At 43.4% G+C, this 27810-nt stretch overlaps 1 protein-coding gene across 7 annotated transcripts in view; it reads right to left on the reverse strand.

Annotated features, from left to right (window-relative positions):
• Positions 1-27810, reverse strand: part of LOC111863863 — a 381779-nt gene that overhangs the window by 132095 nt on the left and 221874 nt on the right. Inside the window, exon 1 of one of the 7 annotated variants that reach the window (XM_033751233.1) lies at positions 3356-3373. The exons of the other annotated variants lie outside the window; for them this stretch is intronic. The gene's annotated coding sequence lies outside the window, so the exon portion shown is untranslated. Of the gene's footprint in view, positions 1-3355; positions 3374-27810 lie in introns of those variants that run through there. 7 annotated transcript variants of the gene reach the window in all.

A 27810-nucleotide genomic window follows, 5' to 3' on the forward strand; every position in this document is an offset into this window, starting at 1 on the left:
AAGTGCAGTACAACCAGGGCCAGAACGTACAGAAATGTGTTCCGGTAAGCAGGACATCATTAAAACTACGTGGGACTCGATTATGTTTGGGTCATCACGGATATGAACAGGGTTTTACGTTTTCTTCAATTAAATATCTGAGTATTCGAAATGAGGAAATCCAAATTCATTTCGTACTCAGTATTGTGCGTCTAGGGGTGAAAAACTACGGTCCGCTGGCCGCATTCCGCCAGCATAGCTATAATGGAAATTTGGTTATAACATAATTTTTAATTCGCATCAACAATTTTTAAAATTAAAACAAAAAATTTTCACTAACATTATCTATCGCACTAAGGAATGACATTGAGTATGCATATTATATACTTTTCTGCTTATTAAAAAATTCTCATAAATAATGCTTTGGCGTCTTTCTGGCCAGGTAAAATATCTGAAAGCCAAAATCCCGCCTTTCGGCTAAAACGTTTTCTCACTTGTGATGTACGGCATGAGTTATTGGCTTTGAATTCAGCATGACCGAAAAGACAAGAGAAACTGCCATACAAACTTTCGAAGTTATTCTTGAAATCTTCGCGTTGTCTTTGGGGAAATCACCACAAGACTACGCATTACTGAGTGATATCGCTGTTACAATTCCATTTGACTTCTAAATACTGGCTGCCTTACATATTTCTGCATTTTTATTTTAAAAATTAGCGTTTGCAGTTGCCTATTATGCAAGAAGGGCATATGTCATAACTGCATTTACAAGATACGTGGAGTGGGCGTGGACGCTCATATAGCTACACATCGTGATCATTTTAACGAAACGGGGCGTCATTATCTGCAGTACCAAGATTAACATCAGCAAACTTCACGCACATAATTACGACATATTCCTAACAAGAAGAGTACAATTTTATTGAAAAACTCGTTTTGAAATTTTAATAGATTCTGCCTGAATTGTATTTACTCATTCTGTCTTTATTACTCAGCACGACGACAGGCTGCTTGAAACCTAATTTTGAACTGCGCATGTCAGATTAATTGATTTCGTGATTGGACAGAGGGCGTTGTTTTTACACCCCTTTAGTCTTGAGGGCGTGTTGTGTAGGAGTTAGTAAGGGGAAACAGAAATCGTTTAGAGGGAAATAAGGACTTCATGGTGACAACAGGGAAGCAACAATTGTTTTTGTGAGTAACTGAGCCCTACTGCACTTCAGTGATTAAATTATCTCACGTTCGCTTACTTCTCAATCATAGGAATGCACTTGATATGGGGCTTATATGGTACTGAAGTGCGTGTCAGAGACCTCGGAGAGGAACAGGAAACTGAAGGCGGCACCGCTCTGAGCTACACTGAAAAGTTTACACTCCAAATTAGAGATCGCTGGAGGCGGGCGGGCTGTCGTAGAATCTTTCTATCTTTATTCCTGTTACTCCTCCTTGGAGCACAGGGCATCAGTCCTAGACAGTCGGCAAGACTCCCTGGATTGGAGAACAGCCCGTCGCAAGGCCGCTATCTATACAGGACAACACAAACAGAGAGACATCGATTCGAAGAACCGAGCGTTCGAAACGGCGAAGACATTTCATGTCTTGGACAGCGCGGCCACTGTGATCGGCGGTCGTAGAATGGGCTAACGTAATTCAAGAAATCTTCATTATTGTATGTATAACATTTTTTTTTCAACTGAAACTGATGAGTCAAAGTTCGGGTTGCCTTTGTTATGACCAACGCAAATAATGTTGGTGAAAAGATAACGTTAACATAAAGAAAATTAACTTTTTAAATAAAATTTAGTGTAGTCAGTATAGCGACTGCTGCTTGCTGGACGACATAGGCCGGAGTTCGAGTCCTGGTTGGGTCAAGAATTTTCTCTTCTCCACGTCGTCCAGGCCGGCTCTGCGTTCCACCCAGCCTCCTAATCAATAGGTACTGGGGGCTCTTTCCCTGGGGGTAAAGCGGCTGGGGCGTGAAGCTGACCGCTTACCTCCAGTTAGTGCGGAGGTCAAGAAGAGGTAGATCTCTACATCCACTCCCCCATACGCTTTCACGGAGTAGTGCTTAATTAGTTAAGGGCTGCAACACCTTTACCCTCTTTTTTTTTTTTTTTTTGTCTTCAGTCACTTCATGATGGCAAACCTAAGCCCAAGCTGACATCCTTGCCCATGAGGTTGATTTTATTTGAAAGGACATAACGCTAACTGGTGAGCAGACAGTGCGAATCTTAAACATCGAGTTACACTCAATACTGTAGGCCTGGATGCTGTTTTGTGGGCCCTGGACGCGAGGAGCATTACGGACCGTGTCTTTTGCTCCGATGCAGTTAATTCAACGGGAGATGTAATCTAGATGCTGCAACAGGGGCAGTACCATCTCTCTGTGATCTTGGTACAGCCTGACCTTCGCCGCAGTTGTCTAACCAAACCTAGGCGTAGAGCAGAACGCCGTGCAACAGCACAGCCGTTAAATACCCGCACAGTTAACGGCACTTTCAATTGCAAATAACCTTGCTTAAGTACCTAGCTCATATTGAAAAGAACGCCTCTTACAAGCCCAAGTATACAGGGCCTGGAGTAAAGATAAATGCATTATAGTTCACGAGAAAAAATGGAGATATTGTAGATAATGCAGACTGCAGCCACCTGCTCACGCTGGTTCATCGTTCGTGGATTCTTTACCCTGAAGATGGAGGCGATACGTTCCTCCGAAACGTCGGTTCAAACAAGATCTACACGGCGCCACATCCCTGAAGACGGCATTCTTCATAGTCACCGCCGTGAAAACCTCAAATATTAAATTGCAGAATAAAGTTTAACAATTAGGCTCAGAATAAGAGCAGACTTGACTGACTCACTAACAATGGACTTGTTGGCATTTGTATTTTGCATGAAAGAATGGCCAATAGGGGTCTGACACAAGGACGAAGCAATTTCAAAACATTTCGACCGTGCAATCGTAATTTGAATCTTTCTGTTACGGCTATCGATACATCAGACTTGTATTTGCATGCGAGGGCGTTCTAACAACACGTTCTGGTGCCATCTGCTATATTAATTACAAGTACAATAGAATTGTCACGGTATGTATTACGATGAGGAAGTTGTAAGGCAAGGAGGACCGGCGCCAGAAGTCGGGAGAGACCCGAGGCGTGTCTACTCAAGTTCTCATCTCCCAGACACATCGGGGGGACAAGAGCGCCACACATGAGCCTAACTGATTATCAGTCACACTTTACAAACTACATGGAGGAACAGATACGAAACAACTTTTGCTACGCATCAGCAAAAAGGGCAGAAAAACTAGATCCCCTGACAGACGCCATGAACGAAGCTACAGGCTGCACTGAATTTACAAATACTTAAATCTTACCGATCACAGAGACCTCGCAGTCTAAGGCATGAACTGTCCTCGCTCGCTCGCTCGAACACTCTGATCGTCGGTTCCAATCCCACTCAAGGCATAGATGTCAGTCTGCGTTTGTTCTGTGTTGGTGTTGATAGCGGTCTTGCGAAGTGTTGATACCCCATCCAAGGATTCTACCGAATAAGACAGAAACTGAAGTGAAACGAGACGTTTCACTGTTGTCCTACGCTCCAAAGTTGGAGCAACAGGAAGATAAAGAGAGAGGCAGACAATCTTGGGTTTCAGGCGATATATTCCAGAAAGTATTGCCCAAATGTGAGTTACTGGCTCCATGAAACAGGGTCTTCCTTGCGATGCTAGAAATACTCTGCCTCTTAATTAGGAACTTTATAAGATTCATAATGTGTTAAAAAAATAATCCACCCACTGACCCTTTCTGAGCCAGTTGAACCCATTTCTTTATGATACATTTGACTTTCTCAGTTACGTACTATACTTACACATAGGGCAATACTATGAACGTGAAGAACTGTCTTGAGACTTTGATGGACTTACAGGTTGCGAGCCCTCGGTGTCTGGGCCAGTCTGTCACTGGGGGATCTAATACAGGGACTGGTCCTCCAGGTTGGGGGTTGGACGCAAGGCCGACGACCCTGCTATGTAAACAGTACTACTATTGCGAAACCCGACGAAGTGGAAGCCGGACGCAGTCAGCAGAGGCTGTCGCTCCAAAAGGACTGTTTTGGCGGTGGTGATGATTTCTGGAATACCGCCTGTCTGCCTCCCTGCCTGCCTGTGTCTATGTATGTATGCCTGCTAGTATATGGAAAAATGTGTTCCTTGAAGACCCCAGAATGGTTGGGCGGATTCTGTTCATAATCAAAATTATCCTTCTATCCTTCAAACGACGGTGCCCGGTGAATATAAACATTCTAGCTTAAAAACAACTGGAGCCCTTGCGACGGGCCGCAAAAACAAAACTGCCACTATAATATTCCAATTCAATTTCGACACGCCTAAATAAAACCGCGCAGGTGGTTACTGATACGCGCAATAGGGGCAGAAAGGCGAATTATCGAAGCTGGTATTACCTTTCAGGAGGATTTCTCTGTTGTTTGGTATTCGGTAACTAACCGAGCAACAATCGAGTTCGTTGCCAGGGTAACGCAGCCAAGGTCAGTGCTATATGAGAAAAAAATTCAATGCCTCTGCATCGATTATTTAAAATTATCTTCCCATTTGCACCTACGTTTCCTAATTGGTATCCTACCTCCAGCTTTCCGACTAAAACTTTGCACAATTTCACATTCACCCCCCTCCCCCCACAGAACGTACCGTGCCCAACCCATCCTCCTGGATGACGTCACCGTATTATTACATTATTTAAATATATAATCTTAAGATGTCAGTAAATGAGACACAGACGATGGCTATGAAAGAGAAGATGAATGAAAGAACAAAAATAGTGGTACATAACTGAAAAAACAAATAGTTTTAATACGCAGGATACGACTACCGCAACAAGCAACAGAGACATAGAAATGAAAATTAATACATGACACGACAATAGAAGATATTCAGATACGATTTTACAGAGCTGTGGCGGTACCTAAGCTTATATATGGATCAGAAATTTGGATTAAAGAAAAATTGAAAATCCAGAAATAAAACTGTTTATTTGTGTGGCAGACTACACATGGAAGGACCAAAATCAGAAACAATAAAATTAAGGAATAACTTAATATTTTTAATCAGCGGCCTCCGTAGTCTAGGGGTAACGTCGTGAAATTTTTAAGGGCGGAAAAATTTAGGGAACAAGTCCTCGGGGAGGGACTTTATGCCGTGGGTCCAGTGTCGTAGATTTACGGCACGTAAAAGATCCTCATGTCTCTAGGAGACCTCTGAGTAAAATTAAGTAAAAAGTTTCCCGCCCAAGTAGTTTCCAATGCCTCCGGTAGATGGGGAAGTATCGGGTACCACTGCCAGTAGTGGGGCCGACCTCGCTGGCTGAACGGGGCTGATAGCGAGCACCAGTACCGGAAGGGTATGGCGACTAGTAGAATCTCAAAGGGGGACGTACAATAGATCAACAACTGGTCGCGGTGCATGGGGAAACCCACCCCTTCCAATAATGACTGAATGAATATTTTTAATATAAATAATTAAATTATAAACTCCACATTACGTTCTACGGATGGAAGACTGACGAATTAAGAAGAAACTGTTAACATTAAATAAAAAACGACGACGAAACACAAGTTGCCTACAGACAAGACGGTGGGACCAGCACCACTGCTATAATGGACACTGTTCAGTGTTTGAAATAGGACTACGTTTCATATACACCGTTTTCTCAGTCTTTAGAGGGCTGCCTGTATCTGAGCCTATAAAAGCAGATTTTAGGATCAGTGGCAACAGTTCTGATCAAATCCTTTAGAACACTAGGCTTGTGAGGTAACCAGAATTTCATCGAGTTCAGAGGGTCCACGGTTTGATCTCAACGAATCCGTCAGTACAATGACATCGCTCACCTGCAGACAGGAATAGAGCCAACTCCAAAATTTTGCATCAGATATACTTCAGGTGTAAGCTGAGATAAAGCGAAACTTTGTGGTCTAGTGGTCAGAGTTCCTGGCTGCAGATCCAGGGGTCCTGGGTTCGATTCCCGGCGCTACAAGATTTTCTGAGTAGTGGGTCTCGAACGAGGTCCACTCGGCCTCGTGATGATAACTGAGGAGCTATTTCAAGGAAATTGCGGTTCCGGTCTATAAAACCGAAATTAAAGGCCGTGGGAATTCGTTGCGCCGACCACGTAACACCCTCTATCCGCTAAAGTTAGCACTAACTTAGCCGACAAGCGGCGGTCGCTCGGTCGGTATAGTTCGCTTATGGACTACAGGCCACGGAGTTTTTGTTTTGTTTTCTTTCAACTTTCCTGACAGAATAGCACAAAAAGGAATAAATTTTCCTTAAGCTTGGGCCCCACAAGGAGATATAGACAATACTGACTGTCGTAACAAGGGGCTTTAAATTTGTAGAGACTCTGTTGTGTACGAACATTCCCATTCATCTGATAAGGAGGTTTTATTGCCACTAAATGAAACCACCTTCATTTTGTTTTAAAGTCACTAATAAGGTGACATTTTCTTGCAGCATTTACAACACGAATCTGTGGGCAACTGCCCAAAGTACCGGTCCTACAGGTGTTCATGAATTGGAGAAGCATTCGCTCCGAAATTAAATCGAAACGAGCTTCAGGAATTGTCACTACGAACCACAGTTCTCAATTAACAGGTCGTTTCAAATTGGGTTTCTACTGAATTATTCATCACTAAGATTTCTGTATTTCATGCACATCCTGAATAAAAATGCTGTTTCTACACAGTGTTCGCTACCTCGTAACGCTTCTCGCTGTGCTCATGGAACCGCCATGGGCACCTGATTGGGTGGAGTCAGACCCAGGTCAATGAATCTGACCTACTGTAATGTCCTCGGTACCACTCAGACGGCCCCAGGTACAGCGCGATATTTTTCGTATGATATTGTACAAAGCGGACACAAGCCATCCCTCAGTTACAAGCAATCTTATACGCCAGCTTTGATGTACGTTTGGTTACGCTGACAGCTGACGTAGTCAATTCCAGTGTCGGGAAGAGGGTGTTAATCGCATCATTCGATAGCATATACGTATGGCTATAGACTGCCACTGTGGTCTAATGGTCAGAGTTCCTGGCTACAGATCCAGAGGTCCCGGGTTCGATTCCCGGCGCTACCACATTTTGTTAGAAGTAGTGGGTCTGAAACGGGGTCCACTCAGATTAACGACCTTGGAGATCCGTTGGGCTGACCACGTGACACCATCTATCCGCAAAATCTGGCACTAATTTCGCCGACAAGCGGCTGTCGCTCTGTCGGTATAGTTCGCTTGCGTTTACAAATAAATGACAGGGCAATGACCTAATCCTGAAATAAAAGGAGGACAAAAATGCAATATGGGTCATGGGCTAGCGGGCTGGACTCTTGCGCAGATGACACTCTGGGCGACTACGGCTTCAATCAGAATTCTGTATCGCTTTCGAATGTAAACATCTTAGAGAGCATTACAGTTATTGTGAGTTATTAAAAAAGATATAAGCTATTCCTGTAACAGGCCATGGAGGCCCATAGGGTTGTGAGACGTCAAGGCTCCCACATTTTCTCTAGACAATCGCCTCACAGATGGCGGTGTTTGTGAGCCTTACGCGCCGGCCGCCCTTTACCCACCAGGAAAATTCCTGGTAGTCACATCCGTTAAAGGCTGAGTCGACCTCAGGGCCAGCGGCTGGAAGGATTAGGTCAATTGAAAAATCTAATGGCGTCATCGGGATTCAAACACGCGACCGTCCTGCTCGTAGCATAGTGCCTCAACCAGCTACACTGCCGCGTGCCCCGTTGTTATTTGTTGTTGTTGTTGTTGTTATTATTATTATTATTATTATTATTATTGTTGTTATTATTATTATTATTATTACTGATATTATAATCGTCCTTTCAGAAAGAAAGGTATTTCGTAAGTACAAATTCTGTATAAAATAAATTTAACTTCAAAATCTCAACATTGCCACATTTGCGGTTGTTGACTTATAAACAATATTTGGCATGTAATTTCCAGGTTTTTAATTATCTATATGCATTACAAATTGTACACGTCTAGACTCAGTGGTTCACTAGTTTACCACCATGTAACCTAAAGATACTGAAACCAGCCACCCCGTTACTCTTTTACATTCAACACAAAAATTACCAAAGAAGTCTTCAAGGCTTCTGTTTGTCAGAGATAAATTGGTTGCGTGGTTTGATTTTTTTTTGTTCACTTATGATCTTGATTTATTTCTTTTAACAGTTCCGTCCAGAATGACTCGTAAAGATTTCTCTTATTTCAATCCTTTCTCCCTTACATGTTTCGGTCTTTACAGACCATCCTCAGAGGGACATCAATACAATCGGAAGCCACTATTACAAAATGTTTTGAATGCTAAAATATATACATATAATGCTGATAAAATACAAATGGATATAAAATCTAATTGATATATTCGGGTTTTGGACTTTATCCATCGTCCTGGTTTTTAAGATAACAAATAAAAACACGACGTTTCGGAAACTGGATTGGACCAGTGGTCCAGTGATTGAGGCTAGCTCTTTCTAACGGACCCAACTGAATAGGTGTTTTCCTTCACCTGAGGACGGAAACAGATCCAGTTAACGAAACGTCGTGATTTGTTACCTTAAAAACCAGGACGGTGGATAAAGTTCAAAAACCCAATATATCAATGTGTTATACACCATCGTCAGAATCCTATAGTAATAAAATCTAATGTTTTAAAAACTAAAGCGGCTGTCTTAATATGTTAAAATAATTACAATTAGTTTGTTAAGATTTTTGTTGGAAAGTGTAAACCAATTGGTTCGTGTCATTTTTATTATTTCTTCTCATGAAGGGGGGCGAAACGCGTGCCGCCCTGTAGTTCTTGAGAAGAGGATTGTAGCGCGCTGTTATCAAATTTATTTCTTTATATTAGTATTTCAGGACTTCATATTCAGTGGCCGCAGTGTCACCTCCACCACACAAATTCGTGAACCCTCCACACTGTTACTACAGACTGTAGAAAACTAAAATCCACGAGGTTCGTGCTTCCAACTGCATAACCCTCATACAAAATGTCACGGAAATCTACCTAGGATTTAAAGGTTGGAAAGTTGACACAGACAGCATGGCGAATTCATAAGCCCACGCCTTTCGTTATGAGAGAAAACAGGCTAAATATGTGCCTCCTTGGCTCCTTGAACGGTACATCACTTACCCGTTAAACTGCTCAGTCAACAAAGCCAGTGGGTATGTCAGAAACACTGTAGACACAACATACATTGCTTCTCCAGTAACCTTGCAGAATGCATAAACGTAAGTAAACAGAAATCCGCTCGTCTCTTAACCAGCAGGTTCGTTCGGTCACTAATCTCGGTCCGAACACCGGTTTTTCTGGGACTGTTCGCAATTTTCCTCAGTACCGCCATTCAAAGTGAGCCGGGATAGCGTAATCGGTATGGCGATTAGCTACGGGCTGGACGACCGAAGGGTCGGAGTTCGAGTCACGGAAGGGTAAAAAAAAATTCTCTTCTCGCCGTCGTCCAGACCGGCTCTGGGGTCCACCCAATCTCCTACCCAAAGGGTACTCGGGGATCTTTGCCGGGGGTAAAGCGGCCGGGGAATGAAGCTGACCACTCACCTCCAGCTAGTGCCGAGGTCATGAAAATGTGAATGTATACATCCCCTGCAGCACATGCCTTCGGTTTCCCCTGCCAATCTTCATTCCACCGAATTCTCCATCATCATAACCACCCGGGGCAGGCTACAATAGGCCAATCAGAGGCCGCCGTGCCGAGTGGACCCAGTTGAACTCCATCCCCCACTAAGAGAATTAAAAAAAGAATTATTATACGTGGAGACCGCACCAAAAACACATATACAGGAAAAAAAGACATACAAAAACTTAAATACACAAACTTCAACATTTGATACATAAAGACATGATAACGATCATACTAATACATATTATACATTACAGTATGATGGCAGAAAAAAGACTACAATGACAGTATTCTAGGTATGATATCTTGATGATCTAGGTATGATTTCCCTCTCTGTAATTGTTGTTGTATTTCTTGCAGTTGTTTGTATTTCTCTGTAATTGCTGTAGTTGTTAATCGTATTTGGTTTGTATTCATTGTGGTAGGATGTCCTTATTGTTGTGTNGATTAAAAGTTGCCTGATGATGGCCCATGTGCGGCAGAAACATGTTGCAAAAGAGAAAGAAAAAAATTATGTAAAACACAAAAACATTCTGAAATATTTTAGTGTATAAGACATACTTGCAGTGTCTTAACGACATTTTATGATATTTAATAACAATTTAAAGTATTAAAATTAAACTTTTAGTGAGAAAAATATATATTTTAGATATGTTTTATATCACTGTTGCATTATTGACGGTGTACTTGTGAATAATAAGAATGAAACAAAATCTCGGCCTTTCGCCATTTTAATTTTCTGACGTGTATACAGCCATGGCGTGCTGCTGACATCCGCCAGTGAATTTACGATGTGTTGGCTTCCTACAGGGTCGAACTGGACCTCAGTCTCGTTTCATTAAGCAGTCCACTTGCAAACTTGTTTTAGATTTATGGTATCCAGTGGGGTTTTCTAATGGTCGGCATAGGAAGCGTTTCATTCATAACACAAGCACTGGCCGACGGTTCGCCTCACTGAGAGAACTGGTTCCTGGAGCTGGAGGTTCCACAGCTCCTAACCTCTGAAGCTGGACATGCAAAGTTCGTCCGGGGGCCATTCACATGAAGACGAATAACTTGCACGTGAATACATTAAACGTTTTTAATATAAGAAATAGTTTACTACGTTCGTTTTGATACCAAGCTTCCTTCAAGTTTTCATATAAATATCACCAATTCATCAATTTGGATGGCACCGTAACTCAAATGCATTTTCGCGATTTTACGAACAAAAATTCGCATTTCCTGTGCTAGGTTTCATTTGTATCCGTCAGTAGGCTCAAGTATACCGGCATTACAAAGCCTCCAAGTTGAGACCTAAAAGCGTTTGTTACTTCTTATTAACTATTAGGACTTCTGGGCTCTTGTAATTCAGGATTAGATCTGGAAGCACTAATCTTTCAGATATCTATCAACATTTCTTAGATGGGGAACCACTCCATCACAAGACCTCTACCTACAGAGATCAATACAAATACAGGAAGACGCCTCCAGTGGGATTCGAAGTCAAACTCACAATGTTCGAGCGGTCAAAGACATTATGCACCTTAGACTGTGAGGACATTGAAACAGGCGGGTTCTTTCTTACTTTTACGAACTACATCTAAAATGTTCTTCATTGTCTATACCATAAATGAAACGCAATAACATTTATTATTCAGGTCATGTGATGTACGTGTTACAGAAGACCAGCGTGAAACAACAGTAAACTTGCCACTTACTCTGCATGTAGACCACTGATTTATCAGTTCGCCTGTACGGTGAAATCTTCGGACTACCGGCTCAGTTCGTGTGCTGAGTTTAAGAAATGGCAGCACAGAATACAAAAATTAGAAATGTTAACAAAGCACTGATAATGAAATTACATAAAACTATTCGTAAACCCAGTACGATGAATGATACATTAAAATCCAGTCCATTACAATAATACTGTCGCGTTTTTCCTAGGTAACGCGACAAGAAACAATGGGTTTCGGATTAGATGAGTGTTTATTTGACAATTATTTGTCTACACTCACAATTATAATCCTCTCAGAAACGCCTCCAGACGTCGGCCACTGTTTGGCCTATTGTACCTGCCCGGGTGATTATGATGGAGAATTTGGTGGAATGAAGATTGGCAGGGGAAACCGAAGTACTCGGAGAAAACCTGCTCCAGCGCCACTTTGTCCACCACAAATCTCACTTGACCAGACCCTAGATATTCTTATTAGAGCCTTGTCTCACGGCCATAAAAGACTAGAGGTACAATCTCAGGTCCCTTTACATTTTCAGCAAATTTCAAGCTCCTTGAATACATGTTCTTCCCTCTCAGTAAGAGTCTGCACATAATGCAGATATATCTCATTGCATTCTGAAACATGTTCCAACTAAAGATGTAAGTGACAACCGGTAGCCACTGTCGTCTTTCCTCCTGCGCGAAGGCAGTGGGTGGTGCAAGGCACGACAATTTCCTTCTGAGTCTTAACCTTCATATCACCACTGCAACAATACCTACCTACCTACCTACCTACCACTCGGTGCTACAGCCCTGGCCTCCTCTACAACCGGTCTCCACTGCACCACTGCAACAATACCTACGTACCTACCACTCGGCGCTACAGCCCTGGCTGAGCCTTGGCCTCCTCTACACTCGATCTCCACTGCACCATTGCAACAATACCTACGTACCTACCACTCGGTGCTACAGCCCTGGCTGAGCCTTGGCCTCCTCTACAACCGGTCTCTACTGCACCACTGCAACAATACATACGTACATACCACTCGGCGCTACAGCCCTGGGCGAGCCTTGGCCTCCTCTACAACCGGTCTCTACTGCACCACTGCAACAATACATACGTACACACCACTCGGAGCTACAGCCCTGGGCGAGCCTTGGCCTCCTCTACAACCGGTCTCAACTGCACTACTGTAACAATACTGGGCGCTAAATTAAGCTACATGTAAACTGCTGCTTTCTCCTTTATTTACGACAGACAAACTGAAGGTGAATAAATTGACTGTATGACACATTCTCCTTGCGATCCGTGACACTGCAACTCTTTATGCGGAATCGAATCAGATGAAAGGACACAGGCTGAGAAGTATGAGTGAAAGGAAGGACGAGACGGAGGAAGTGTTCGTCAAAGTCAAATCACATTGGACTGACGGTCGGTCATTCAGTAAGTCTTGGTGTCGAGCCCAATCTGGGGCTCATGACCAGATAATAATTATTACCGTTTTATAGTTACGGTCTTACTTTTGTGGGGCGTCCTCTCTGACGAGAGGACGGGTCTGTCTTTAGCATATGCTGCTGGCCCTTGCCAGCGCGGTCTTTCTTAGGTCCGAGTTCCTTGGGGCTCGTTACCATATTTTACTCTCAGATTTGAGACTTCCCTTTTCGTCGCCTCCTACGACTCGCAGAGTTACGGTGGAGGTATTCGACCCCGCCTCCACACGGGGGGACGCAAAGTGAAAATCGTTTAAAAACTTGACGGATTAAACAGAAGCTGACGAAAATCGTGAAACTGCAATACCTGTTATTTAATCCTCTTTTGAGTACTTAATCCCTTAGAGCTCGATGGTTTTATATGCATTACATGCTTCAACATACAGGAACTCCGCATTCTGTCCACACGGTGAATTTGTATGTTTCGTACGGTTCTCACAATAAATAGCGACTGTTTCCCTAAGCAGCATTAACCGTTTGGTATTTGTAGCGGAGACTTCCCGTGTTACCTGTGGATTGCGAATGGAAATTTGTATGTATTATTTAGAAGGAACTCGAGCTTTAACCTCCAGACTTAAATTCGTCAAAATCCCCCCCCCTTCCTGCTGTTAAAGCAGACAAAATTATTTTTCAAAATTACAGTTCGACATTATTTCAAAATTCTGTGACCTGTGTCCCAAGCCACTGCTTCTAACCATTTTAACGTCTCCAGTTTCACGCTACACTTATCAGAAGGACGAGCGGGCGAAGCCTAGGAACCTCCACGCAAAACGATGCCATTATTTTCCCCTCCACCGTAATAAATTCTCTCAACTGTCGCACGACTTTTCACTTTCACCTACTCTTCTGCTTTTCCTCATCTCTCTCTCTCTCTCTCCATCTTTAAAGGGTTAAATAAGAATCAAGCCGCACTATGTCCCTGAGTACCAGGAATCTTCTTGGAGGGTAAAGGACGGCCGGCGCGTACTCACCATCATTTCTGAGCCGGCTGTCTAGAAAATGTGGGAGCCTCAGCGTCTCACAAGCTTCTCACAACCCTATGGGCCTCCACGGCCTGTTACAGGGATAGCTTTACTTTTTACTTTTACTTCCGGTTTGTTAAGAACAAAATGAATTCCCAGGAATTGTTGGGTTCCTCTCGAATCGTCTGCGGGCTGGTAGAAACTATGCGGTTTAAACTGACATGAAATAGCTCATAAGGCTTAAAGACGAGTTCATTGTGGGTTAGGCAAGTGGCACCAGAAGGAAACCGAAGATGAGACAGGGACAATGCTGGCTGTCAGGCGTCAAGCGCCATGTCGGTCAGGCAGACTGGTATGCTGGGAATGTGGACAGTGGACAGACCGGCCTGCCGTCAGAACAATGAAACTGTAAGAAAATAGCTTTGTGACTGAACAGACATGGTTTGTGAGAGCAGATATCAATAAAACCTGGCAAGAATTTCACCGTTCTCTGGAAGCCAAATCTGTAGATTAATAGAACATCAAGAATTAGGCCACATACAGACTCGAGGTAAAAAGTAAAGTTGTACCTGTTCTTAATTAATTAAGCATCACGCCATGAAGACATGTGGAGGAGTGGAGGTGTAGTTCCATCATTCTTGACCTCGATACTATATGGAAATGAGTGGTCAGCTTCACGCCTCGGCCGTCTTCTGAGGTGTGGCGCCTTGTGAGCCGACGTTTCGGAGGTATGTATAGACTCCATCTTCAGGATAGAAAAATTCACGAGCGAGGAACCAGCGTGAACAAGTGGCTGCAGTCAACCATCTGTACACGCTGGATCCTCACTCGCGGATTCCCATACCCTGAAGATGGAGGCGATATGTGCCTCCGAAACGTCAGTTCACACAAGATCTATACGAGGCCACATCCCAGAAGACGGTATTCTTCTTTAAAGATATTCAATTTAGATAATTGGCCACCTGCTCACGCTGGTTCCTCGCTCGGGGCTTGTTCTACCCTAAAGATGGAGGCGATACGTGCCTCCGAAACGTCGGTTCACACAAGATGGCGCCACATCTTAGAAGATGGCATGTACCTTTAGTTCGTTTGTAACCACTGTATTCCAAATGTGATCCTCTACTGCAGGTACGTCTAACTTGAAACAGGTTGTGATCAGCTTTTTAGTGTCAAAACTGCCAGTGATCTACCACCCCCTCCTATCATCGTACCTCGCTTTAAGCATAACTATTGGTAAAAATATGAGTTCACGTGATAAGGCTAGGGTAGGGACTTCCCCACAGTTCACTTAACACAAGTGTACAGCAATTTTCACGTAAGCTACATAAGAACAGAAAAATAGGAATGACTAATACGTATTTTCCCTTCAAAATCTGAATATAATCATATTATATTACAAGTGAATTTACACGCTTTTCAGGCATAATTTCCTTAAAAGTCTATGAGATCGACAAAAAATCGTCCCGCTATCGACCGGTCGATCGCGATCGATGCGTTGGACATGCCTTCTCTACTGTGTGTGCTTAAGAAATTACATTTCAGCTGTGCCACGTTCAAGTAGATAGCACAAACTGAAGAGAAATGGGAGGTGCAACACGTTGCCTCGAAAGTTAAGCCAATGTCATGTGTTTCATCTGGCGTTAAAATGTGTAAAAATTACAACCTCGACTGGCTCTCGGGTAGGGAATTGTAGGCTTTCACTGTGGCGCAAGTGTAGGCGTGGATGTGGATGTTGGCATTGTTTCCGACGTTTCGGAGATGCATGATGCCTCCAACTTCAGGGTAGAAGTGTAGGCGAGTTTCTGTGTACGCACATAGGTTTCTGTTTCGAAAGAACCACAGGGGGACCGGAAACGGTGGAGGCATGATGCCCCGTGTGGGCTAAAAGAAAATTAAAGGTAAAGTTGTACCTGAAGAAAGCAGTCTCCTGGGATTTGGCACCGTGTATATGTGGTGAATCCCAGGAGACTGCTTTCTTCATAGTCACCGCCGTGAAAGCCTCAAATCTTACAAAGTTGTACTTCATTAAGCGCCACGCCATGAAGACGTGTGGGGGAGTTGAGGTACAGCTCCACATTACGAGGAGTCGAGTGTTCAGGGTCATACACCTACCGTTTTACCCCGGGTGAAAGAGGCCCCGGTACGGATTGGATAGGAGACTGGGTGAGCCTGAGAGTCGGTCTCGAAACTGTGGAGTAAACACAATTGTTTCCCCGCTGGAAATCAAACCCCGGCCATCCAGCCCAGTGGACGGCGAAATTCGTTCATAATATACGTACAAAAAGTTGGAATAAACAAAAACTTCAGCGGGAACAGTATGGGTGGGGGGTGGGGCGTTGACTCTTCCGCCGCACTCACGGCCACACATCCTCCACTCCACCTCACGCTGTCAGCGATAAATCAGGCTTGTCAAATGACCGTGTCACAGATGTCTTTCTGCTATCCGCAGCATTTACCTCAGGTTCGACAAGGCTGCTGTAAATCTTAAAGACGAGAATGCATCACACTCGGACCTCCGTGAAAGGCACGTGACGCTCACGACCAGATATCGCTCGCACCAAAACGAGTTGATTCTGCGCTGCGTGCAACAGAAATTCACAGTGGAACATAAGCACCATGGTTTGTGGCAACGTACACTAGGTCTATACTTATGTACCGCAAGTATATTGGTCCATTCAGTTCCAAGAACTTCAGCTGGAACAAAACGCCCCATCATTCTTTCACTTTTCATGAAGATACAAATTTCTCCGCAGATTTCCATTCTTATAACCATTACCTATGGTTCGTGCTGGTAGCATTTCTGTCTTTTATAGTAGTTTTTGTAAATATTGTGGCGTATTTACTCCATGCAAGAACGGTCGAGCCACCGAAAGAACCGTTGCTTTGTCATACACACACGCAACAATAGAACAACAGTGTTATGCAATATGTTTCTAGGCAACGGCTCGGTTAACACATTTCCGCGTATCGGACCGAGCTATGCAACGCGATGACGTCATCAGCAATACAGGCTGTGTTTCCCGTGGGGTCTGTGCAGGGTGCTTATAAAAGAAGCGAATTCGGGAGCTAGGAGCAGCTGAGAGCATAAGGACGAGAATGGAGCGTGTCCTTAGTGAATTGTGAACATTAATTCAGTACAGAGTAGGACATAGGGGTACAAAGTGGCTGGAGACAAGAAGACTTCATACTGATCTGAAGTGATTGTTTCTGTGTTGAGATCAGTTGCTAAGAGACGACTAGTGGAAACGAGAATCTTAGTGCGTGTGCAACGGTGAACTGTAAAGTGTGTAAATCAGCGATGGCGCCGTATTAACTGTAATAGGAGACATTAACCGAAGTGCTAATAAATCCAATCATCCTATCTAGAACCCGCCATTCGTCACGGGTACCCCCTTACACGTGACGTTTAAAAATCTGTTGACATGTTTCACAATTTAAAATAATTATTTTAAAAATTTAGTATATGTATAATTAAATATTAATCCTTTTCAATGCTAACATTACCTCTCATAAGTTAAGGTACAATTAATTTAAAACAATCTGGCAACGAAAGCTGAAACAGTCATGTGCACTTGTACTTGTCAACAAGACTCCTTAGTTCGTGTGCAAATGTGGCTCAGGGTGTCAAATCTGTTTCCCCCTTAATTACTTCTGACTAACCCACTGACGGCTATCATGAAACTTGGTGCATTAACATCCTAATCTCTTGTCATCAATAATAACAAAATGACTATCGTGCGAACTTCCGATATGGGGGCGTCATTAACATCTTCTTCTGAAGGTTGTCTTATTACGTTCTCAGTAACTATGTACGGGCTAATTATTAAACAGCGTCAAAAGTACGACAGAAGCATGATGAATGGGAAAGGATGAGGAAAGAAGTGGTTCTCAAACTTTGTGAGACCGCGGCCCGGTAAATCCTTTGTGTGTAAGACGAGGGCCCGGCGGTTGCGAAACACTGGACTCTATTCGACGTACTCCCCCAGAATTTGCCCGGAGGGAAATAATGTATTAAGCAAGCAGTCGTCTTTATACAGGGGGAAAACACCCCAGGCCTCTGCACATCTCTGCAGGCCCAAAGGTTGTGACTACATTTTAATTTCTGCCATAAGAAAGCGGCGCAAGAGACTGCATTATAACAGTGATGCTTACATATAGCCCACCAACACGACGTAATGCTTACTTCCTATGCACGGTCACCTACACTGTCAGAACACCATGACTCCTCACAGGCGAAGCATTTGAAAGCAGAGAGATCGGGCCAAACTAGGCTTGTAATGTGACGTGTGTTTGGGCCTGGGTTGGTTTCTAACGCTGTCCGCATCTGGGCTATGTAGCATCAAATGATAGGATGATGAATGAATGATGATTTGGAAGAAAACGGTCGTGGATTAATTCAAATATCATCATCCCAGTAATTTCCTGACGCACTGAGGAAAATCCCGGAAACCGCATTCAGGATAGTCGGTGTCCTGTCCGAGGTCTGAACCAAGCACGTCCCGAACACAAGTTCAGAACATTATCGCAATTATCAAACCGTTCGGTGAATTCGGAGACGAAATATGGGACTTATCTTTGCAACGTCATTTCATATTTAAATGCTGCTTCTCACATCCGTGGTTCAGTGGTCGGTTCAACGATACATCAGAGATCATTTTTACTTACACCAATTCCCTTTACAGTTCCTGGAATCATAACCAGGCAACACGACTAACGCACCAGTATCGGTAGGGCATAGAGACTGGTAGAATATCACAGAGGGGACGTACAATAGACCACTGGTCGCGGTGCATGGGGAAACCCACCCCTCCAATAATAATANCCTATGGCCCTGGGGTCGACTCAGCCTCCAACAGAAATGGGTACCAGGAATTAATCAAATAATTTTCCTGGGGAGTAAAGCGCGGCCGGCGCGTAAGGCTGACAACCTTACCGCCATCTTTGAGCCGACTGTCTAGATAATGTGGGACCCTCAACGTCTCACAACCCTATGGGCCTTTACGGCCTGGTACAGGGATAGCTTTACTTTACTTTTTTTACTTCTACACTTTACCTACGAAGGCTGATCAAAAGGTGATCAAAAGGTGAAGTTTCTATCTTGTATTTCGGTGGTCTCGGTCAGTTTGCCGGCTGTTTGGAGACTTTCTGTGGTTTGTGTCAGTCTCTTCAGGCATTGGCAACATGACCATTTCCTGATACACGCTTCCCAATCATAATTCACTCGTCATTATACAGCCTGAGAAACTGACAGTGTCATTAAATAAACTAGAGAAAAAATACAGAGTTTAGATTTCACGATATATGTACAGTCCACTTGAAACGTTTGCATAATACTTCGCAATTGGTGACCACAGGCATTCTATTAAGGAATGTCTACATACTAAGGCGAAATCCCAGTGAATGTACGGAGAACCACTGGGCACACACTCGAGGACGTTGGCACTCTATACCTGCGGCCTTCAAGGGAGATTATTACGTTGAAAAGCGGCAGAAGGTTCTCTCTCATGCCATAAATTTGGATTAGGAAGACCAACCTTAAGATATGCAGCAGCTATTTTGACTGCAGAGTATATATGAAGAATATATTAGTATAGAGCGGAATTGCTGCGAACGTGGTAATGAATCTTCACTTTCTTTAAAAGGCAGGATCTTCCTTGGCCGATTGAGCGACTGTCTTCTCATGAAGGACTTTGTTCGACGAAGTCACTAAGGTACAAGGAACAGAGGGCAGGATGCACTGGATTCCGTTCCTGCTGGTGAGTGGATTGTTAAAAGAAAGTGCTAGTAACCCTTCAATTCTGAGGACAGGGGTGGCTTGTCCCACTGAAACTCAGATACTCAAATCCGAAAAAACCACGTCATGCCATATTTATTTCTCTACACACACACACACACACACACACACATACAAATGTTGGACACGCTCGCTCGGCTTCGATAAATTTAAAATTGTAAATCGTTTTGGAGCCGGTCACGGTAGCCGAGCGGTCTAAGGCATACACTGTCTTCGCTCGCTCGGAAGCCGGGATCGTGGGGTCGAATCCCACTCAGGGCATGGATGTTTGTGTGCGTTTTTCCGTGTTTGTCTACAGGTAGAGGCTTCGCGACGAGCTGATCACCTGCCCAAGGAGTCCTACCGAATGTGTAAGATCTAGAAAAACCGAAGTGAACGGAGTTCATGGAGGTAGGCCTAGGCCCACTGGGGCTGTAGTGCCAAGAGAAAAAAAAACGTTTCGGAAACTAGATCCGCTTCCGTCATCAGGAATAAAAAAGGGGAAAAGATCACACTCAGAGATAATTCCGTCACTGCCCTTACGTAAGGAAGTGAACCAGTTCCGCGCACACTCAGTGGATGAACGTGTTCTGACTGTCGGTCAGATTCACTTTCTACAGGTGAGCATGTTATGACATGAGTGGGTATAGAGACAGGCTATGGGCTCGGTTCCGGGTATGGGAAGAGATTTTCTCTTCTCCGCAGCGTCCAGAATGGCTGTAGGGTCCACCCGGCCTCCTTCTACGGAGGTAATTAATGAATGAATGTATAAGGGGTGGGCCTTCTGGGCCCTTGCACCGCGACCTACAGGGATCTATTGTGCCTTTCTACGGAGGTAAAGCGCTGAAGCGTCGAGGCGATCACTCACTTCCATGCCGAGATCAAGAATGGCGGATCTATACATCCACCCCTCCCCCCATTACGTCTTCATGACGTAAAGCTCCACGCCCTGTGAGCACTAGAAAAAGGTGACTGACGAGCTTTAACCTCGTGGTAAGCGCCCTGGTACCTGAGGGACATTAGCCTGCTGGACTCCACAGCCATCCTATCAGGCTGATGACACTCATAACGAACAAACGCCATTGCTTGGTACGAGTTCCAGCCATAATTTACAGAGCTGATAACATTCACCCTTTCAGTTAATAACGTGATTGATCTGCACGTGCAATTCAATTCAGTATTATTGTAACAGTTCTAAAGCCCGGGAACTTTATGCTTGTCGGATGTACCGCGAACAGTGCGTATTCCAGGCAAATTCCAGAGGAAATACGCGAAAATTTAGTCCGGCATATATTTCTGCTAGCCGGTCACGGTAGCCGGGAGGTCTAAGGCATGTACTGTCTTCGCTCGCTTGGAAACCGGGATCGTGGGTTCGAATCCCACTCAGGGCATTGATGTTTAGTTTGTGTGTGTGTGTGTGTGTGTGTGTGCGTTTTTCTGTGTTTATGTTCAGGCAGAGGCCTTGTGACGAGCTGATCACCCGCCCAAGGAGACCTACCGAATGTGTAAGATCTAGAAAAACCGAAGTGAACGGAGAAGTTCATGGAGGTAGGCCTAGGCCCCACTGGGGCTGTAGTGCCAAGGAAAAAAATATATTTTTTTTTCTTCTACCCTGAAGATGGAGGCGATACGTTCCTCCGAAACGTCGGTTAACACCACATATACACGGTGCCAAATCCCAGAAGACTGCTTTCTTTATATATATATATTTCTGCTCGCTACATAGAACTATCCTCGCATCTCTTTGTGTGATACAAAACTTTTGTTTACTGACTCACCGTACAGGCACGAATATATGGCGATCCCCTATTTTTCCAATTAGATCAGAAAAAAGAACTGACAGAATTAAACATGTGAATTAGTTCTGAGGTTTGCAAAACAAAAGAAAAACTATAGACTCTGATGATGGAATAATAAACTCAAAGGTTACCTTAAATATAATTCTAGATATTTACGTAAATATCATCAGTACAATTAGCAATTAGAACCCACACGCATCATCTTCGTGTTGATTCTTAAGGACCCAAAAATAAGGTGACCCTTCTTTTCTGAGCAACAGCATTTTAAAAAAATCGCTTTATATTCAGACTAATACGATATTTACCTATGGTCGATTTAACGATGATGCCAGTAACTGAGATTACAACAGTCATTGAACAATTAACTTTAAAGGTTGCGGAAGGACACGATAGTGCCATAATTTCAGGTACCATCTTGCTGAGAGAACTCATGAGAAACCTACGTCAAAATGGTATGTCTGTGTCCAGATTTGAACCCTGAACTTCCCAGAATCATGAGTGTCATCTCCTTTATTCTTTATGATATTCCCACTAACTAGCTTAGCCAATAAATTATTTATACGGGCTGGACGATCGTGGAACAGAGGTTCAGTTCCGGGCTAGAACAAGTGATGCATCTCTTCACGGTGTCCAGACCGGCCTGCTATCGAACGGTCAACGAGGGCTCTTTCTCCAGGAACTTGGCTGGGGCGTCAAGCTGACCATTTTACCTGTATCTCAGTGCCGAGGTTAAGAATGCGCGAAGCTATTTCTCTACTCCCCCCATGTCTTCATTCCGTGATGTTGATGGAATCCCAGGGGAAACAACCAGTACTTTTATTTATACGCTGTTCCTTATGAACGCGGCTCAGGATGGGCAGGATAAGTGAACGTACACTGTCTGACGCAAGAGAACTCTGTCATTGGATTAGAAGACTTGACACTGACGGACCATAAACATGAGTCAGACGTCAGCGCAGAGCTCATTCGATGGCCGCATATCTTATGGAACACATAAACATCCTGAATGCTAGCCAGTACAAGGCTACCATGAAGTCGATTCTGATAATTCTTCACAGAGAAAGTCTATAGGTCTCCGCTTTTAATGCGTTTGGAATTTCCCTGTATACGGCCTCTGATACTGAACATCTGCGACGGCACGCTGCAGAAAATGTTTCTCTAGTGACTGCCTAGGGACAACAGCTTCCTTGAGTTACGACAAAATAAACAGCCCTGCCGGTATTACAACCGGCCTCTCTTGTTGACAGGCCCTTCGTCTGATGTCAACACGAGCGTGTGTGACGGACAACTTGCGTCAAACAACGACGGCTTCTTGCGACACGCCAGCTCCCGCTTCAAGGCAAATAAAACAGTTTATCACAGTTCTGCCAGTCACCCTGTCGCATGTTTCCACACAAATTCACGGGCCGCGCCCCAATACAATGAACCCGACTGTATCCTGATCAATACTTTATTTACATGTCCAGCTAAGTCCTTCACGAACGCAAAACGTCGATTGTCGAGAGCCTTAATTTATGCAACACTCTTGCCTCATCAATCTCACCTCACCTAAACCGTCATTTCGCGGGGGCATCCAAGGAAATGACACTGTTACCACGTGAGATTTCAGATTCTCACAACAGTAACTATACAGATTAGTCCATGATATGTATGTAATGGCCGTCTTGTAGTACACTCAATTTCATATGTCACTTCTTACTACATGTTTCGGCAACATAGTGCCATCTTCAGGTTTTTTATTTTGTTGTATATGCGTTATTGTTGTATAAGAACTATTTCATTTGGTAAAGGTGTTGTATACGCTATGTTATTTCATTTGCATTTACTCTTAATGTGTTATTTCATTAGCATTTAATTTTAATAGAAATGTAACAGAAATGGTAGCGACACATGAGGACGCAAGTNAGTCGTTTCTGTGTGTACTGTGTCTGTGATGTGTCCTTCCTTTTTGGTTTATCACCGTTTTCACAAGATCCTCACTTTCCTGAGCCACAGAAGTACGTTGACAATATTTTCTACGATCAGTTTTAAAGTTATCTTTCCATCCACACCTAGATCTTTCCTTCCGGTTTCCCGATAACATTTTATACTCATTACACATTTCTTCCTTGAGCACTTCACCGTCCAGTCTTATCCTCCTTAATTTGATAGTCATTTTAATAGGGGCACACATTCACCTAGCCACCTTGCACCATTAGAGAACAAATTTCACATCAATACAAAACCATGGGAAGAACTATACGTATTTGTGTATTTTATTGCAATATATATGGAGCTTGATAATAAATAATAATAAATAAAATAAAGATATGTCACAAATTCGCAGGTCCATTTGTTAAGAACATTCCTTTAATAGTGTTACGTGAGAACGTGTGATGTGCATTCAGCAAAAAGTGCCCTCACATCACTTCAAAGCTCTGAGCGTGGTGAAAATTTTAGTGAACCGTGAATTGTAACTTTCCGTAATTTGAAGATGTCCGACTTAAAATTTCCAGTTGTTTGTGTTCCATATTTACAATTGTACTGGACGGCCGTGGTAGAAGCTTCAAAAATCATGTCCGTCGCCTCAATTCCGATACATTCTATTAAACCTCTTAGAAATATTATCATAATCCTACAATAAAAACCGCAAATTACACTCTTCGTTTGACGCAAATTATGTTGTAACACGTGGTCCTCTGAAACTCGATTCTGTGTATCCAATCCAGTGAAATCCAGTTCAGTGTAGTTTAGATAAAGGTTAACGCTAATGTCCTTGCGTTAAATAAGGCACTACGCCATGAATACGTATGGGGGATGGAGGAATAGTTCCACGCGTTTTTAATTTCGGCACTAGATGGAGATAAATAGCCATCCACACTTCGCGCCTCATTTTCCCCGGGGTAGGAGACCCCGCTACTCATTGGACAGGAAACTGGTTTGGTCCCAGAACCGTTCTGAACGCTGTGGACAAAGAAATCCCCTGCCTGGAATTGAACCCATATTCCACGGTCATACAGCCCCGTAGTCTACCAGTTATCTATTCCACCTTAATCGTGACGTAATTAGCATTACTCACAATACAATAATTACCTGTTGACATCATAATACTAATAAAGAATGGGTAATATCTAATTCAACCGATCGCGGTAGCCGAGCGGTCTAAGGCATGTACTGCCTTCGCTCGCTCGGAAGCCGGGATCGTGGGCTCGGATCTATTTCCTGTGAGGTACGACCTGAATTCTTATATATTATTCTTATGCCCTGACGGTCACGGTAGCCGAGCGGTCTAAGGCATGTACTGTCTTCGCTCGCTCGGAAGCCGGGATCGTGGGTTCGGATCTGTTTCCTGTGAGGTACGAACTCAATTCTTATATATTATCCTTATACACTGCCGGCCACAGTAGCCGAGCGGTCTAAGGCATGTACTGTCTTCGCTCGCTCGGAAGCCGTGATGGTGGGTTCCAATCCCACACAAGGCATAGATGTTTGGTGTGTGTATGCGTTTATTCTGTGTTTGTGTTGTCCTGTGTTTAGGTAGAGGCCTTGTGAAGAGCTGATCACCCGTCCAAGGAGTCCTACCGTCTGTAAAAATGATCAATGAAACTGAGAAATCAGCCCTGTGTTCGAAATTGGGAGCAAGAGGAAAAAAATCTAATTCAGACTTCCAAAAAAAAGGCGAACCAATCGTATCATCTGATCCTCTCTGGCGTCTCACACTTTCACGCTCATTATCTTCTCTTTAAACCATGTTTTGTCTCATATTATCGTCGTGTGCCTTTTTTCACCTCCTTCTAGCAACTCTTAATGAATTACAATCTAGTTTCAGGTTTTCTTCGCTGCGAGCGCTGCCCAGTAATTATGGGGGGCAGTGGTGTTCACAGTCATGGCGTGAAGGCAACACAGCACAGCCCCGAGCGCTACAACAATTAGAACAACAAAGCAGGCGGGATTTGGTGTGCTCTACCGCTAAATTTAATTGGTATTGCTTTACATGATTCATTCACCCTTGTGTGTGCAATCTGTCTGCACGTTTTGGGATTGCAGTGGTGCAGGGTCCTAGACTGGATAATTGGATTTACTAACACCTTACACTCACCATTCTGAACAACAGGTAATTACAGCGCTATCGCTGTTTCCACTCAAATATTAGTTATTTTAACATAATCAAACTCTTTATACACAAGCAGAATTAGTCTGTCCATAAAACGGTACAAATTATTCTATAAATTAATTTATGAATAATTTTATATAGACAGTGTCACGTTAACTTCGAACAAGGCCCGCTTTCATACTCAAATACCGCGCACAGCTTCTGGTGGGAGGAGTTTCTTAACACTCGTTCTTCCACTGGCTGCCTGTCACTTCTCACACCCTCCACCCCCTTGTCTGAAATTTTTCTTCTGCGCATTCAAGGTTACTCTTGGCCTTGTTCGAAGTTAAGTGACACTTGCTATGACCATTTTGTAACAGGTATTCATAACAGTTAACAACTGAATATTTTATGACTTTGTATTGTATCACCTGATGATGCCTCCGCGAGAGCCGAAACACTTTGCGTAGCTATAAAATCAACTGACACAAATGTGGAAGTGAGTTATTTATCCGATTGTTGTGTTGACGGATACATAAAAGAACGACATATTCCAGATCACCGTTACACACACCAGTGTCCTCAGTCTATTACACTCTCCACTAGCTGTTTCCTGACAATGGATTCATAACAGTCTCACTTTAACTTCAAATAATATATAAAGTATTCTTTGAAGAGCCTAATTCCTTTCTTTCCATTACTGTCAATGGCCTTCCGACCCCTTCAGTTCTCTGTTGCAACTCCAAACTCCGGAATTCAACTCAATTCTTCCTAAATCAAAGTCATATTGCGACTGACGGTCAGTCAGTCAGTAAGTCTTGGTGGCGAGCCCCGTTTGGGGCTCATTACCAGATATTTATTACTGTCTGACAGTTACGGTTTTGTTTTATGTGGGCTTCCTCTCTATCGAGAGGACGGGTCTGTCATTAGTACATGTTGCTGGTCCTTGCGAGCGCAGTCTTTTTCGGGTCCGAGCCCGTTGGGACTCCCGACATATTTTACTATCTCATATTGAGACTTCCCTTTTCGTTGCCTTCTACGACTCGCAGGGTCACGGTGGAGGTATCCGACCCCGCGTCCACACGGGTTCAGTTCTTCTCAACTGAACTCTTCTTTATAATTACTTTGCACGGATGGAACAGAAAACACCATTTCCAATAATACCGTTACTATAGCGTTTACAGATCCGTTCTTCAATTGTTGTTTGGGTGTTTATTTCTGTGGGAACCTGTTTACCGAGCCGTTACCTAGCAGCGAATTATTCCGGATTTCATGTGTCATGTCACAGTATAAACCAATTAAAAGTAATTCATTATGATATATTTAGGAGCTTTACAGTAATATGTTAATTTTGTGCATTAACACTTGCATTAGGTGCACAAGACAAAGATTTCCGGGAGCAAAGTAATGCAGGAATACTGATTCTAAATGAAGAAACTTTTATATAATGATGTGAAAATTTTAAGAGACGATAAAATAAGCATTATTACTGTAATCACAAGTGCGCTGGCTGTACTGAATGGAATTGGTTATATGGATACATGACAGGGAACATGTCCCCTTTTCCAACTAGAATCTTTCACTTCTCCTTTTAATAATAATGTGTACGTACCGAGAAGGATTTCATTTCAAACATCTGAGTAATAACCCTTTTCTTCAAAATAACGGTACGAGTAAACTGTCCTCGCTTGACGAAATTTCGCCCATATGAACTTCCATAATGAAGATTCGCTTATCCCTTCCGAACAAAAACGAACACGTGACCGAAAATGGAAAGAAAAAAAAACCTAAAGCAATGTCGCTTAGTCGGTTTGACTTATGCTCTGACCTGTTATGCATCTTATACAACATGTTTCCGCCCTGTCTTTTAAACAGTTCTGTCGTTTATTCCCTATTAATCATGGCTGACACGAGAAAAAGTTCTGTTTAAAAACACTGCATTGGTATTCTTAAGGCATAATGCTGTCTCCAATGTTTATAACATAACCTGCTTCCGATGTTTATGTTTCGTTTTAGGAAATATATATATAAAGCTAACATTCGGGAGCGTGTCTGAATTCTAACACTGCGTCTACGGGATATGGCATTTGTATTATGAATTATGTAAGAATTCGCAATCACAGCGAGTTCCTGTGCATGTAATTAATCTAATTAAAGCAAAAGGGCCGCGCCAAAGCTCAAGCGGTTAGTCGCTGGCTTCCCACCGCGGCAGCCCTGGTTCGATCCCAGATCTGGTCAAATGGGATTTCTGGTGGACAAAGTGTCGCTGGGGCGGATGATCTCCGAGTGTTTCAGTTACTCCTGCCAATCTTCATTCCAT

This window comes from Cryptotermes secundus, unplaced genomic scaffold, assembly GCF_002891405.2.
Source record: "Cryptotermes secundus unplaced genomic scaffold, Csec_1.0 scaffold46, whole genome shotgun sequence".
NCBI classification, from domain to species: domain Eukaryota; kingdom Metazoa; phylum Arthropoda; class Insecta; order Blattodea; family Kalotermitidae; genus Cryptotermes; species Cryptotermes secundus.